Genomic DNA, 5,598 nt, shown 5'->3' on the forward strand with positions numbered 1-5,598 from the left:
GAACATTTTACCCGTCAGGACCTTCAGGCACCGCCATCAACTCTGCGTTTTTTCCATTTTAATTTTTTTACTCCAGCGGCTCTCTGCGATCTGCGCCTTACCCGGAAATCAGGCGAAATGCGTTTTTTAACACTGCCAAAAAAAATGTTCTTTTTTTGTTTTTAGCATGTTTCCGAACCCAGCTGTACACGCATTCTTCTCACACGTCACCAATGCAGACACATGTATGTGACCGGTGACTCCACGTCTAGATTTTGGTTCCTGTTCAGCTTTTTTTGGCTTTGTTATCAAATGACTTTTTTTTTGCTGGGGATGGGAAGTGGTCTCCGGCTCGGCTTTGTACGTAGGGCGGGGACCGGAGGGCTCGTTACGGCAGGTCGGTCAGGTCTCGGAAGGGTAAGGGGGGGTTGGGGGGGTGTCGGGCCTGAAAGAAGAAAAAAAAAAAAGAGTTGTATATTCTGTATATTAACTGCTTTGTTTCTTGTAGAAACACGAGTTTATTACGTATACAACATCCTGTGTGTTGGTGTTTGATTTCTGCTCTGTGGGGGAGGGGCATTTGGTGATGAAAAGCCCGCTGTTTATATGAAACCGATAGCGTTTTCTTCCCAGTACCGGTATACCAGCCGGGTTATCACAACAATAAAGTACCATATTCAGTACATTTCCCTCTAAACACGCAGATTTACACATTCTTATCCCTTTTACAGATGCTGCAAGTACAAAAAAAAACATTGATGCACCAGAAATCCAGTGAGCTCCTAACTTCGTTTTACAGCTGACAACACGATGCCTCTGCTGCACTGAAATCCTAACCTGCGTTGTCGTCTCTTTCCAGATCTTCCCTGCTAGATTACAGAACATCTTCCCCTTTTGTTACGACGATGCAGATAGGAGAGGGAGAGGTGCTCTGTAGTCCAGGGGGGGGACTCAAAACAGGAAGTTGTTAGCTCACTGGCTTTATGGCCGATTAACAGGTTCTTCTTTCTCGCCCATTGAAGGACACAGGAAGTCCTAAACCTTTATGTTATGCTGTCGTACAGGAGGATTGGGCACGCAAACCAAAAGCCTCCGGGCCAGTCCAGAATGATCCCTCCAACTTCCAGACAGCCTCAGTTTTTTTTTTTTTTTATAGTGTTCTATAAAGATGGACTTTTCTACAGCTGTACTGCGATAAGACTTTTTTTTTTTGCCAACACGTTCCCTTTATCATCCATTGAGGGACACAGGAATTCTTAGTCTGTCAGGTTATACTGCCGCCTACAGCAGAAATGGGCACTGGCAACAAAAATAAGCAGTTGGGCTGCACAGGATAACCCCGCCCACAACCACCAACAAAAAACAGCAATTGGGCAGCACAGGAAAAACCCCGCCCACGACCACCGTGCCTCGGTTTTTGGCTAGTGTCCTCACGAGAGTGGACGTGTTTTCTTCAGCTCTACTGTTGTCCGATCGTTTGGAAGATGTTCAACTATCAACAGCTGCTGGGTCGGTTCCTTCTGGATAATCGAAATCCTGGAAGTTTCTCCGGTCCACCGAGTTAACCCGGATATTGTTCTTCCGTCCATCCGTACGGCCCCAGTTCACCGAAAAAGGACATTTTCCCTCTAGTGTCTGGGCGCGGTTTTGTTCCACCATCTCTCGGCGGCTCCAGCAGACAACTGCGGCTTATGGCCTTCCGGAAATTCCACCCTTTCCTGGCACGGTGCCCTCTACTAGATCGGCTTCTTGGAATCAAGAAACGGTTTTGCAGCTTTGTAGGGCTGCCGTCTGCTCTTCTGGTCACATGTTCCCGAAGTTCTACCAGGTTGATGTATTTGGCCTCATCTGATGCCAGCTTCGGGGATGAGGTCCCTTCAGTCATCTCTTGCGGGGGCTGCAGGCAGACCCCAGTCGTTGTTTTAGCGATGGATTGCTGTGCTGCCCATCCCTCAGTTAAACTGCTTTTGGACAACTCGAAGGTTAAAGGCTTCCTGTGTCCCTCAATGGAAGAGAAAGAAATCTGCTCAAGGTAAAATCCCTTTCCTGGTGTCCATTGAGGGCCACGGGTCCCACTTCTGTGTTTATGTTCATGCCCTTGGTACCGCTTGGCTACAAAACTGAGGCATGCTGGTAGTAGGGGGGGGGGGGGGGGGGGGGTTGTGTCTGCACCTCTTGAGAGTGAAAAGCACTCTCCCCCCCCCCTCCCCCCTCATAGTTCTGCTTTTAAAGCTTCCTGTGTCCCTTTAAATTAAAGGGAAAGGATTTTACGGTGAGTACAACAATCATTCAAATCCGTCAACATCAAACATTTTTTTTTTTTGTACTGGCAGCATTTGTAATGAGATAAAACGCGGGGAAATGTTTTACAGATATTCCCTGAACGGTTTTTATTAAATTGCCCAAATCTATTGAACTGCTTCAAAACGTAACAAAAATCCCCAGACAATTATGACTATAGCAATTCCTCTCCATTTTATGATTACATTTGGAATAAATATGCAGGAATGTTAAATGCTGAACTCCAGGCAGATAGAACACACACATTACTGCAGCTCTGTATTCATTAACCCCTTCATGACTGAGGCCTTTTTCTCATTTTTTGCACCCATGTTATATTCCACATTTTAGGCTTGAAAATGACGTAAAACCCCCCAACATTATATATTTTCTGAATGCCAAGACCCTATAGAATAAAATGGTGGTAGTTGCAAATTTTTATGTTGCGCAATATTAGCGCAACTCCTTATTAAACCCCAATATTTAGTGAAAAATTTTATGAAATGCCCCAAAACAAAACAAAATGCCAATTTTTTTAATGAAATATAAAAGATGAGGTTACAACGAGTAAAACGATACCCAACACTATAGTATAACATGTATTATTTTTCCCCAAATGCAAGCAGCGACTCTGTGCAGAGACTTGGTATCAGTCTCTGCACAGCGGAGCTCAGCAGCAGCAGCGAATCATTTGTGTTGCAGCCCAAGCAGCACGCTGATTGGAGGGGAGAGAGCAGAGCGACGGCGAGATGAGCTCATCAGTCTGCTGCTGCTTCTTTCACCGTCCGGTCACCAGCTGGGGGCGGGGCAAGACCTGCAAGTGTTACCGAACTGCAGCTGAGGAAAAAATCGGGTCTGCTGTGCTGCAGGGGCATTGCTGTGTGCATTGCAGGACAGGGTGCACAGGCGTGTGTGATCGCAGGTACAACAGCCCCTCCGTGTATGTCCTCTGTGCGCAGTTCAGCTTTATTAACGCACAAAGCAAATTTGAAGGGAACGCATGACAATCACCCGGCAGCTCTGATACCCAGAACGCATCGCCAGGATGTGTGATGAGTAAACCCGCCTCTGGTCTGGGCATACATTGTTGTGTTTGTAGAAACTCCCTACCCTGGGACTGGCTGCTTGGCACACATACTCGAATATAGCGCCAGTAACTCATCACATGAATCGTGACACATGGCGGAGCGCTTCTCCCACCACACGGTATAAAAGGGGAACATACGTGATATAATAGACTCCGCCATGGAGTGAGTCATGGAGCCAGGCTCTTCACAACGAGGGTCTGCAGAGGTGTCTCTGGAGGGTCTACAGCAGCAGGAACCCCCCCCACCGGGTCCCCCTTCTACCAGAGAAGAACAAGGGCCTGCGCGTACTTGTCAAAATTCCCCGATGTTTGCGCTATGTTTTTTTTTTTCCCCACTTACCTTCGGCGCGGGAGAGCAGCGGCGATTCAGCGCTGGTCCAGTGGGAGGAGCTCCAGGTGGGGTCCTAATTCTGCCTGAGGATCCCGAGACGCGCGGCACCTCAGGCAGTCACCGGCCAGCTAAATTAGGACCCCCACCTGGAGCTCCTCCCACCGGACCAGCGCTGACTCGCCGCTGCCCTCCCGCGCCGAAGGTAAGTGAAAAAAAAAAACATAGCGCAAACATCGGGGAATTTTGACAAGTACAAGTACAAAATACAGGGGGTCGGGGGGGCGCAAAAATGCACCTATCCTGTGTAGGCACGAATCCTAGCACCGGCTCTGTGTACACGGCATAGATTCTTGGGGTCCATTCTATAACGGGTCAGCGGTTCAGGTGCAGGGGGCGCTTTCCTGGTGCAACCATTAATACCATTACATATGTGAATGTCACAGCCTGCGTTCACCGGCCGATGAGCTCACTGGAGACGTGAATGTAAGGAAGTGGTTACGTGGTATGGATCACACACCGGATGTTCTTTTATCAGTGCAGAACTCCTGAAACGTAGGCTGTCCCAAATATCCAGAATTCTCCAGAATTGTACCCGCTGACCTCCCCTTTCTATAGAAGTAGATCTCTGTAAGGAGTGTTATCACAAGAGCAGGAAATGGCCGTTTCTGGGTGTGTGTGTGTTCATATGTATGCACAGAATTATCACGGGGAGGTGTGTGTGAGCGAGAGAGGCTGAGCAATAGACATACTGAGCGTGCGTGAGTATGGACTGACCATGCACCCGATATACACTATATTGCCGTAAGTATTGGGCCCCTCCCCCTCCATATCATGTGATTCAGGTGTTCCAATCCCCATCATGGCCCCCGGTGTATAGGATGAGGCTCCTCGGCATGCAGACGCTTCTACAGACATTGGTGAGAGAACGGGTCGCTCTCAGGAGCATCATAGAGAGGACAGAACAGCTCCAGATGCCACTTCCTGTCTGCACATCGCCAGCCAGAGAGCACTTCCAGCAACTGTCAAATGTGCATGCCTGTACCAGTGCCAGGGCCATCTTTAATATTGATTGGACCCTGGGCAAACATTTTCTCGGGCTCCCCACGTCCCTAACAGTCACGCCATGCCCGCATCACGCCCCAGCCTCTTGCAACATCCTCCTCCTGCAGAGCAGATAGGAGGAGACATCAGAGGGAGACATGACCCCGCGTGAGTCATCATGCGGTCACGCTACTCGGCGTACAGCAGGGGCGGAGCAACACTATGCAATGCCGATTGCATAGTGAACAGAACGGTGCTGCGTGTGTATCTTTAGCAGGCTCAAGAGGCAGCTGCTTTGGGCCCCACAGCAATGACTGGGCCCGGGGCAACCGCCCCTTTTGCCCTGCGTTAAAGACGGCCCTGACCAGTGCCAGAAATTACCAGTTCCAGCCAGTATGTGTGCCAGCCATTACCATAAATTACCGGTGCCAGCACTTGTGCCATAAATTACCAGTGCCAGCCAGTATGTGTACCAGCCAGTGCCAGAAACCAACACTTGCTATGCTTATATGATGTCATCAGTCTGCTGCAGGCAGGAGGAAGCATTTCCTCAGTCTCCCCTCCCCCCAGTGCTCAGTCTGCAACATTGTAGCAAGTAACAAGGTGGGCTGCAGCAGGGGTTAATCTGTGTCAGACATTTTCTGAACTGCACGGGCACCAGGATTTACATGAGTGTTGGGTCATCTCAGTCCAGGAAGTAGAGGGTGACTCTGGGTGATGCCTGAACAAAGATGGAGCCGTCCTTCTGGAGAGAAAAGCAGGCGAAGGCATTGTCAGGGGGAGCCCTGCCGTCTCCGTGAGAGGTAATAAATACCTGGAGGGGTTACACTGACACGTTACTGATCTTACATTATTTTTTATCTATCTGATGCAGGTCGAC

Source organism: Nanorana parkeri, unplaced genomic scaffold, assembly GCF_000935625.1.
Source record: "Nanorana parkeri isolate BGI_ZX_2015 unplaced genomic scaffold, ASM93562v1 scaffold2188, whole genome shotgun sequence".
NCBI lineage: Eukaryota > Metazoa > Chordata > Amphibia > Anura > Dicroglossidae > Nanorana > Nanorana parkeri.